The sequence below is a fragment of the Cucurbita moschata genome, unplaced genomic scaffold (genome assembly GCF_002738365.1).
Source record: "Cucurbita moschata cultivar Rifu unplaced genomic scaffold, Cmos_1.0 Cmo_Scf00192, whole genome shotgun sequence".
Taxonomy (NCBI): Eukaryota; Viridiplantae; Streptophyta; class Magnoliopsida; order Cucurbitales; family Cucurbitaceae; genus Cucurbita; species Cucurbita moschata.
The window spans coordinates 43,185-54,930 of NW_019268708.1; positions in this window are offsets into that span (position 1 = coordinate 43,185).

Sequence of the window (11,746 nt, forward strand, 5' to 3'; positions counted from 1 at the left end):
AATAGTATTAGACCGAGATGCCAGATTTAAATCTCGCTTCTGGAAAATTCAACAAAAGGCATTGGGTACGCAGTTATAGTATGACATTCCACCCATAAACAGATGGTCAAACAGAAATGCTCAAGAAAATATTGGAAGACATGTTGAGGGTATATGTGATGGATTTTGCAGGAAGTTGGGATAAATACCTACCCTTATGAAATTCGCTTATAATAATACTTGTCAAGCCACCATACACATGGCCACATACGAGGTTCTTTATGGACGAAGATTTCGATCCCCTATCTTTTTGGAAGAAGGGGGCAAACGACAACTATTGGGCCAAAGCTGGTGCAAATTACCAACGCCGCAGTCTAGAAGATTAAAGCTAGGATACAAACCGCACAAAGTCGAGAGAAAAGCTATGCAGACCTAAGGCGCAAGGACATGGAATTGTAGGTAGGAGATCATATATTCCTAAAGGTAGCACCACATGAGAGGGGTGCTTAGGTAGGGTAAAAAGGTATTAGAAAGGATTGGATCTGTGGCTTATAGAATCGGGCAATCCCCAAACTTGTCTGCAGTACTTAATATCTTTCATGTATCCATACTACGGAAGTATACCCTAGATCGTTCGCACGTACTGGCTCATGAAACTCTCTTCTTGAGAGATGACCTAACGTATAAAGAAGACCCGATTCAAATAATAGACAAGAAAGTTAAATGATTGAGAAACAAGGAAATCTCTCTCGTTAAGGTCCTATGGAAGAATCATAGAGTAGAAGAAGCCACTTGGGAAACAGAAGGCAAATAACAACCTTGTACCCTGACCTATTTTAGAATAAGCACTTTCGATGACCGAAAGTTTTCAAAGGAGAGGAGAATTTGCAACACTCAAGGTCTCGAATAAGAGACCGTGTATAATTCCTACTAGGTTGTATCTAGAAGCAAAGAACAAGTAAAATTGAAAAAACATTAAGAAAATGGTACTTTTTCTAATTTTTATAAACTTTAAATTTTTTTTATAGAATAAGAATCACAAGGTGCTTAAAAAAGGAAGGCTCCGATCGGAGAAGATTCAGAAAAATCAAGAATGAAATTATAGAAATTCTAGACGTTTCAATGGTAGTGGAAAATCCGTCTATAAATTATGAATTAGGGTAGACTATTAGGGGCAAGAAGTAAGCTTAATCGAGTACCCAATCGAGAGATACAAGTTTTTTGTTTTGGGGTATCGTGTTCATGGGTTTACCTTGAATTCGAGAACTATAATCCACTATTCATTTCCAAACTTGTTCCTGCACCTTCTAAATAAGTTTACCCATAAGTTTGGTGAAGGAAAGAGGTCCTCAAAGTGCTAGTAGGTTTTCACACGAATTAGTCCATGTTAGGTTACCCTCTAATGTTTTCCTAAGCTAAAACCTCAACTCCTAAAGCCAAACCCATGACATTATGTATAAACCTAGGTTCATCAATAATCCATGTACCAAGTACCTAGAACTATGTGAATAACATGCTAAATAAGTTGCTAGGATCCATACCCATAAATAACCATTATCTACATTACAATGTGTACTAAAAGTCCCCTATTCCTCTTTAGGTAGGATGTCTGCAATATGTATCATGCGCTAGATGTTATGACAGGCCTACCTTTCCCATCAGTTAAACGAGATGTCCTGCACAACGATTTACCAGTAGGATTACATGATTATGACGACACCACTCATGTGTTCATGGGGAGAAAATTGAAGGTTATTTTAGGGGAAGGTTTTCAGGATCAATATATGATACATGACACGATGACCTCTAAGTTCTAAAATCCTGAAAACATAACAAGAAGTAATATCCTAGCTTAAGGTCGCGATTAAGAACCTACTAGTAGGCTACTAACTAAGTTTTACTCACTCCATGTTTATCATTTTTTTTCATGTAACTAAGAGTTGGTAGTAGATGAGAGTGGACTTTGGAGTGTGGGCCATGGACTAACTTCTATTTTTAATCTAGTATTTTTTGTTATTCTCTTGAGTCTGCTTCTTATTTTGTGTTTGTAACGAATATGTATATGTAACACCCAAATTTGTTATTCTCTTGAGTCTGCTTCTTATTTTGTGTTTGTAACGAATATGTATATGTAACACCCAAAAAATGAAGGAAATTAGCTCCCATAAGAATTTTGTGTTTGTAACGAATATGTATATGTAACACCCAAAAAATGAAGGAAATTAGCTCCCATAAGAATTAGCCACTCATGAAAGACCCAAAGGATAGAAAGGAAAAAAAATTAAAGGATTAAACAAGAGCAAAAGACTTAGTCAAGTCACTCCTGTACCCTAACAAGTGATTTCAAAGAGTTAAAGGCCTTTTGAAAAGGATTGGAAAGGAAAAAGAAAATCAAAAGGGCAAAAAAGTCATTTTATCAATTATCAAGAATCTTTCTGAATTTTTAATTTCCTATCTAGAAGGAATCTCAAGAATCAAAATAAGCAAAAAAATGATAAAAAAGCGATGAGGAATTTGTAGAAAAATAATAATAAAATATTTGGAAAGTGGCAAATTACCAAAATACCCCTAGAATAATGGATAATTACAGAAATGCCACTCTAATTAGAATCAGAGCATCTACCGTGACCATCCGAGCAAAATCCTTCAAACTCAAATTTCAACCGTCGGATCTCCTCCAAAATTTGATATGATCTAGAACGAACACGCACAGATCATCACATCCAACGACTAGTATTCAAAGCCAAGGTCGGTAAGGATATGATTGGAGTTGATATCTCTGAAAAATTATCCAGAAAGTTCGATCTCTAAATAACGAAGATTCTGGAGCTCTCAATGTCGGTTTAAGCTCCTCCTATAAAGTCTGAAGTAGGAGCAACAATACTGAATAAGAATCGAGAAAGGTTGATCCCCCAATCGAAGGCAATAAGCGTTTAGATTGTGGGTCTTCTACTCTCAGGTTTCTTCTAAATTCGAGAGCAATCCTCCACCATTTCTCTTCAAACTTCTAAAAATAATGAAGAATCTGGAGCTCTCAATGTCGGTTTAAGCTCCTCCTATAAAGTATGAAGTAGGAGCAACAATACGGAATAAGAATCGAGAAAGGTCGATTCGCCAATCGAAGACAATAAACGTTTAGAATATGGGTCTTCTACTCTCAGATTTCTTCCAAATTCGAGAGCAATCCTCCACCATTTCTCTTCAAACTTATTCCTACCGTTTCTCAACAAGATTACCCACAAGTTCTATGAAGGAATAGAGTGCTGAAAGTGCCTAGAAACCATTCCCCCAATTCAATCAGCCATGGAAGAACTTCAAGAAAAACTTGAAAATCCAATCCGAGGATACATGATGATTCGTCGAGCAAGAATGATTCCAATCAGTTTCCACACCTCCAAGGAATGCTTCCATAGAAGACCACGAAGAAAAATAACCTCGAGAGCATGTCGAATTGAAGGAAATAGGTTCGAAATTAAATTGGGGATAAGAGTCAAATTCCTATCTACGATCTCTTTTCCTTCAAATTAAGGATTCCTCTAGCTTCAGAGGAAGAAGTTGAGTAAACTTGATGAAGGAATCGAGAGATGAAACATCGTAGAACAAGCTACCCAAGAGATCAAAAATCTTGCGTTTCGAGTGAGTTGCATACCCAGAACGATTTTTTGAAATTAAGGTCTTATACTCAAAGACGTTCCTCCAAACCAATTCCTTTAGCCTGAAGAAAGGATATGGAAGCGGTTCAATGAAGAAATAGGGCCTTGAAACCCCTAGAATCGGCTACCCAATAAGAAATCCTTTGTTTTATCTCCAGCGATAAATCAGATTTTGGATGAACTTTGGAAGCGAATATCTTAAGCTACGATCCACGATAAGGTATCAAATCAAATCCCTAGCCCTTCCTTGTAATACCCATCTTTAAGTTTCACAAAGAAATCGAGGAGAGAAACGCTGTCAATGTGGCTGTACAGGCCGAGTTTCAAATGGCGGCGACGCGAAAAATGCACATCTTCTTCCTGTTCAAAGGAAGAAAACGATGATATGGCCAATTCAACTGTACTGTCCAAGTCAACTCAAAATTTGAAGTTTTCTCGGGTTTTGTCAATTTTAACCCCATTCTAGACCAATTCTCATAAAAAATCTTATGGTTTCAGAAACTAGACACAATAAGGAGTATGTGGAAGGAAATTTTAAGTAATTCAGATATTGGAAGCTCAAGAATGGACGTCCCAAACGTCGACGACGAGGCGAGTAGCCCCTTGGACTTTTTGTTAAGAAATACTTGTAGAAATTGCTTGGATTTTCATATGAACCCTAAACCAAGTATGAATTAAGTATATATGAAAGAAAAACCCAAAGAACCGTGAGTTAAGACCTTGAACCGATCAAATAGCTCGAGATTTAAGTAACGTTAAAATAACCCACTAATGAGCTCCACTGCATATCAAATTTTAATACTGAGCATATTATATTATGTTGAGGTTAGATATGAAATTTGGAGGTCATTGGATAAGGATAAGTAGTAAACCAAGAAACGATGTAAAATGACCATAATGCCCCAAGGTAATTTACCTTCGGTTCATGACCTAGATGACCTTCAAATGCTATGAACTTCATCAGTAGATCTTATTTTATGAAATGTTATATGAATCCTTATCCCAAGAAGTTATATAAGGTAATGAAGTTTGGGAGTTATTGGAAAACTTTAGTTAGCGAAACCAAGATATGGGAGAAAATGCTCATCACGATCCATATGACCTTTGCCATGAAGCACGATGTTTATAAGTTTTGTAGTCAATGTTGCCAATGTTTGCTGCACATAAAAAATGATAGGGATGTTAAATTTTTAAGTCACTTTTGGAAAGTATGGTGGATAAATTGGGTACCAAATTATTATTTTCAACTCCATGTCATCCTCAGACTCATGAGCAAACTAAGATAGTTAATAAAATATCAGCAGCATTGCTTAGGGCTATTATTTATAAGAATATTAAATCATAAATTGGGTAACAAATTATTGTTTTCAACTACATGTCATCTTCAGATTAACGAGCAAATTGAGGTGGTTAATAGAATACTAGGAGCATTGCTTAGGGCTATTATTTGTAAGAATATTAAGTCTTGGGACGAATGTTTGCCACTCATTGTTCTCTTTTTGAAGTTGCTTACGGATTTAATCCACGTATGCGTCTTGATTTTCTTTCTATTCATTCTAATATTTTTGTGAGTAAAGCAGCCACAAGTAAGGCAAATGGGATCAAAACATTGCATAAAGAGGGGAAGGAGACAATTGAGAAACAAAATTTCAATGTTGCTTCAAGAATTAACAAAGGACGGAATGAAATCATTTTTACAATGCAAATAAGAAAAACTCGTGATCAAGTTTTAGATAAAAGTAGCAAACATGTTGGTAGATATAAAAATAAATTCAAGTTCTTTCTCTGGCCTAATTATCAATTGGAAGATTTAGCTGATATGAATTGTTATTGGTTTGATATCAATAATAACAGTCATTTTAGTATGGTAAGGATCCATATGTGTCAATGAAAATTAGTTAATGCTATATTTTTCTTATATTGGTCATAATATCTCAACCAAATGTATTTAATATTTTTCTTTTGTCCTTTTCTTTTTTCGAATGGTCTTATGTCTCCATTCTATTTGAAAATTGATATTTTGTTTGGTAATTTTCAACTCATTATTCTTGTTTGTTCATTCCACCTAATTTGTAAAAAAAAAATCTTACCACTAGACCAAATGCCCTTATAGTGGATCTATCATTTTTAGTTGCCCGTGTGTATATGTTTTCCGCACCTCAATATATGAAATTTATCCACATATTTTTGTGCTTTAGAACCTACTATTATTGTCACGTTAACTTCACATGGTCTATCACACAGTTGAAGCAGCATTGCCACTAAAGCCCATGCATTCCTTTGGGATAGATATGTTAAAAATTAGGCCCATTTATAACTATTTTGTTTTTTTTTTTTTAATTTCAAAATTATGTGTTTTATCCTTTTATAATAAATAAAAAATAAAAAAGAAAAAGAAAAGAAAACATTTGAATTTTAAACAAAATTTCACACCCAACTAAGTTTTTGAAAAATATTTTTATTTATTTATTTTTTCTTTTTTTTAGTTTTCCAAACATAGATTGATATGGAGTGGCTAGTTTTCAAAACTACTTCTTTGCTACAATTGAACAATATTAATATTGTAAAATGGGATTAACTTCCTTTAAATATTATTAATTAAGCTAGGATGATAGAGCTCATGTAAATCGTAAGGGCTCAGGTCATTAAGCATAGAAGTTGGTATCAAAGCCATTCAATTTTCGTGAGGAAGAGGAGTTACTCGATCTTTAAGAGCGATGTTGCAGAAACCAGAAGGCGGATATTAAAATTCTAAAGAATTTGGAGTATGTGATAGCTGAGCGAATAGCCCTTGTGTTCCAGGTGGTAAGACGCGGGAAGCGCAGTAAGTCCGTTGGCAAGCATGGGTGCTTAGTCATATGAAAAATTCTGAAGAAAATCTTATCTACAACCTGACAACTTTATCAGTGACAAAACAAAGATTGACAACTTGTCAGCCACACAGTGAAGACTCATATGCCAATTATCAATATCGGTAAATTATTGGTCTTTCAAATTATTAGTTTACTTTATGTCTTTTAGGAAAATAGATCTAGCAGGGGTCCTGTCCTGTTAGATTCGATCTTATCCCTTAGCTGACGTTTTTCAAAAGAACTTCATCAATGTAAAGAGGGCATCGATCGGCCGATAGCTCTCTCTTGAATATCAATTGAACAATTCAGAGAAAAATCATCCTTATCTTATCTTATCTTATCTATCTCATGAACGAATTCCTTAGAAAGCTCAGAAAAACAAACCATCTCAAATGCTCTACCGATGAAGAAGAAAGTTCAAATGAACATAGAAGGGGAGGCAATCTCACCATCTCAAATACTGTCAATCAAGAATATCAGATTGCCAGAATCCAAGATCAACTCCAAAATTGGACTATTCCAAAGGTAGATCCTAAAACTATCTATCAAATTTCAACCTTCAATTTTACTCAAAGATCATGCATCAAATTCTCAGAGAAGAACATCCCAATTCATAGCAATAGGGAATCTCTGAATCTTTTTTCAAGATCTCTTATACTTCAACATCGTGAAGAGTTTAACTATCTCCATGTCGGACTTGTCCAAGTCGCGGTAAAACCATTGTTCAGACTCGAATTAGATATCCCAGTCCTTATCTCCTTACGAGATAAAAGACATGAAGATTTCTCAAATTCCTTGTTGGGAATGGTTCAATCCAATTTAGAGAATGGACCAGTCTATTTCAATTTTTATCCAAACTTTACACTGTCTCTCCACGACCCACACATATTATCAGCTCTCATGCTAGATTTACAGTAAAAAAATTTGAACATCAAAGCTGAAACCCATTCTTCAGTCGTCATATTCAGGGTTTATTATAAGCTCATGAATACGAACATTTCTCCAAGAGCATTAAGATCCTCACCAAAAGGATCGACTATGCTCATAGAAGCAAATATTGGAAAATCATCAGTGACTGTTCCAAAAACACTCTCTTGGGATCAAATAACCAGAAGTACTCTCTGGAAAATAGAAGATGCAAATCTTCCAAAAAGAAAAGAATCTCAAAATCCAGTCCAAATCATCGAACATGATGATGGAAGCGTTGAAATAAAATTCAGCGAAGAATCTTCGTCAGAGTCGAAAGTAAAAGAATTCCTGAGTTCTAGACCAAGTACTTCAGGAATATCAAGATTAATGTATGACCCCTTAAAGGTAAAAGAGGTCAGTTATGATCAAAAAAGGGCGTCAGTCCACTATGAAGATGGCTCAAGGTCTCCAACCCATACGGATATGGATACTCAATCTGTCTACGAAAGCCAGCTAAATGTCATTACAGCTGATTTCCAGATAGACAAAGAATTCTTGAAAGCAGATTTTATGTCAACTACCAACTCTTCAAAAAGAAACGCCTTCTTTCAAACCTACAAAGAAGTTGAGCGAAATGATTTAAGAGCTCAGTGGTATTCTCATATGGAAGCCATAGAAGAAAATATACCATTCTTCGAATGGTTTGAAGAAAATATTTTACAGATATGTACCTTGACTCAGAGGAGTTGGAAGACTACAAAAGAGGCGAGGTGTATTCGAAACATCCTCCATTAGAAGAAGTCGAATTCGACAACTACTACGGAGAAAAGGTCAAAGCTAGTCCTTTCAAAAATATTCCAGAAGGACTAGAAAAGGGTAATCCGACCCTAAAGGATATCAAGAATATCAAGAATATCCAGCATCAAAATAATTACTCAAATAAGATTTTATCCAGGATCGCTACTCAACTCGAGAGCATCGAGGGAAAAATCTCAAAGAAATTAGGTACTCAGCAGGAACAAGCAAGCAGCTCTGTACCAAAAGTTGATGAGTCAATACTAATACTCCGACCGGAAAATCTCGAAATATTTACGAAAAGGATTTCAAAAGAGGAGGCTGCAATGGCCAAAATAGAGGAAAAATTGGACAGGATACTAAATCCCGCCATGACGCCTCAAGATTCATCTGTCAATGTCGTTAACAATGACGGCGAGATCCAAGAATCTGAAGACGAGATTGCAAATGAGAAAGAAGAATCTTTCTACAACCGAATTGAAAGGATCTCTAGAAGGAGTCAAAATAATACCAGTAATCAGAAAAACTGGTATCCTCAACCGTCTTTTTCGGATATCCAGTTCGAAGAAAAGACACTAAAAACTCAAGCTCATTACGATGGTTTAGCAATCTATGAATGGAATATCGATGGATTGTCTGACTATCTGATAATGAATGTTGTCAATGAGATGATGATGGCCGCAGGCGCGTATAAACTACAAGGCCATAAATCCGACCATCAAATAGCTCAAGTTTTGGTAACCGGATTTACCGGGCAACTCAAGGATTGGTGGGACAAATATCTCGACGAAACAACCCGCCAACAGATATTAAACCATTATGTCGTCAGGCCAATTACTCAAATCATCAAAGAGGAAGGTCCATCAACTAGGACCGAAGTACAACATGAAAGGGTAGAGGATGCTGTCAACACCCTCATATATACCCTCATAGAATTCTTCGTCGGCGACCCTCTGAAATACCAGGAGAGATCCGCCGAGATACTCATGAATCTGAAATGCCCTACCTTAGGTGATTTCAGGTAGTACAAAGACATGTATTTCAGCAAAGTTCTTATTAGAACAGATAGTTCGTTGGAATTCTGGAAAGAGAATTTCGTCAATGGACTACCAAAACACTTCTCAAGGAGGATCAAAGATGGTCTTAAGACAAAGTACAATGGAACAATTCCATGGCAAACTCTGTCATACGGATCCATAGCATCCTTCATCATAGAAGAAGGACTCAGACTTTGTAATGAGTCAAAGATTCAAAACAAGCTCAATTCTTCAATATCAAACAGAAAAGAGCTTGGTAGATTTTGTGATCAATATGGATGCAAGGGGATAGAGGCTCCCTCGACCTCTAGACGAAAGAAGGTTAAGACGCATCCAAAACCTTATCATTCATACAGGCCTAGAGAAACATATCGGAATAAATCCGTGCAGTCTCAGAAGCCAACATATTCAAGAAGGAAGTATATTCCGACGAAAACCCATAAAGGAAAAAAAAAGCAAACTTGCTTCAAATGTCGTGAAGAAGGACACTATGCTAACAAGTGTCCAATCAGAGGAAAGATCAATGAGTTGGAGATAGATCAAGAGCTGAAAAATCAGCTATTACGACTGACCCTAACCGACTCAGAGCAATCAAGCGAGGGAGAAATCCTCGAACTCCAAGAAGAATCCGATTCATATTCCAGCACAGAATACGAATCAGAACAAGAAGGAAAAAGAACGTGCGAAGGATGCATAAATGTCCTTACTAAGGATCAAGAAATTCTACTCGAAGTAGTAGAAAAAGTTCAAGACCCAGAAATTCAACAGAAGATTGCTCAACGACTTAGAGATGCCATGACAATCTCTAAGCCACCTGAAAGGGAAGAAAGAAATCCCTACAGACTCCAATCTGTTCTCCAAAGATTTGAAAAACCGAGGGAACTCACTACTCAAGATTTACAAAGAGAGATTAATAATCTCAAACAAGAGGTACAGGCGCTAAGATCTGAAACCAGGTCAGAATCTTATACGCTTCGTCAAGAAATTCTCAATCTTCAGGAAAGGTTGCTCGCACAAAAGGAAACGGCGCAACCAAACCTGGATGAAGAAGATTTTCAAAGTTCCTTCGTTGGAGCCATCACCACTTCTCAATTTCAAAAATGGTACGCTCTCGTTACCTTAAAAATTTATGATTTCAAAATCACACTAAAGGCTCTCATAGATACTGGAGCCGATCAAAATTGCATTCAAGAAGGCCTAATACCTACAAAGTATTTTGAAAAAACTACTGAGGGCCTTAGAGGTGCTAACAACAACAAACTCAAAATTAATTACAAGCTATCAAAAGTTCATGTCTGCAATGATGGAATTTGCTTCGTAAATTCCTTCCTTTTAGTAAAAGACTTAGGACAAGAACTAATCCTAGGTACTCCTTTCATTACTCAATTATATCCTTTTAGAATAACTGAAAAGGGGTTAGAATCAAAAGCCTTAGGAAAGAAGATAAAATTTAACTTTCTTTCCCCCATAAGGATTAGCGAAATAAATAACCTTCAAAAGAATACAATTATTCAATCAATAAATGTATTAAATTATAAAGAAAAACAAATTTCTTTTTTGAAAGAAGAAATTTCATTCAAAAGAATAGAAGAACAAATTCAAAATAAGACTGTCCAGTCTAAAATCAAAACTTTACCAACTCAATTAGAAAAAGAAATTTGTTCAAATATCCCAAATGCCTTTTGGAATAGGAAACAACACATAGTTGATCTTCCTTATATCAAAGGTTTCGAGGAGAAAAATATTCCTACGAAGGCCCGACCTGTTCAAATGAATAATGAATTGCTAACATTCTGCAAAGCAGAAATCAATGATCTTTTGCAGAAGGGTCTTATTAGACCATCAAAGAGCCCCTGGTCATGTGCGGCTTTTTACGTCAACAACCAGGCAGAAAAGGAACGTGGAGTCCCGCGACTGGTAATTAACTACAAACCCTTAAATAAGGTTTTGGAATGGATTAGATATCCAATTCCAAATAAATCAGATTTAATGCAAAGAATTTCAAATGCAAAAATATTTTCAAAATTTGACATGAAATCAGGATTTTGGCAAATCCAGATTTCAGAAAAGGACAAGTACAAAACGGCTTTTAATGTCCTTTTCGGACAATACGAATGGAACGTTATGCCATTTGAGCTAAAAAACGCTCCATCCGAATTTCAAAAGATTATGAATGATATTTTCAATCCTTTTCAAGACTTTTCAATTGTTTATATTGATGATGTTCTGATTTTTTCTCAAAACATCGATCAACACTTTAAGCATCTTCAAACATTTTTTACGACAGTCAAAAGAAACGGTTTAGTTGTGTCTAAACCCAAGATTAAACTTTTTCAAACAAAAATCCGTTTTCTCGGATTTGAAATTGGGTCTAATTAAACCCATTCAAAGGTCCATTGAGTTTGCCTCAAACTTTGCAGACCAAATTACAGATAAGACCCAACTACAAAGATTTTTGGGATGTCTCAATTATGTGTCTGATTTCCTTCCAAATATCAGACCCATCTGCAAGCCACTTTTT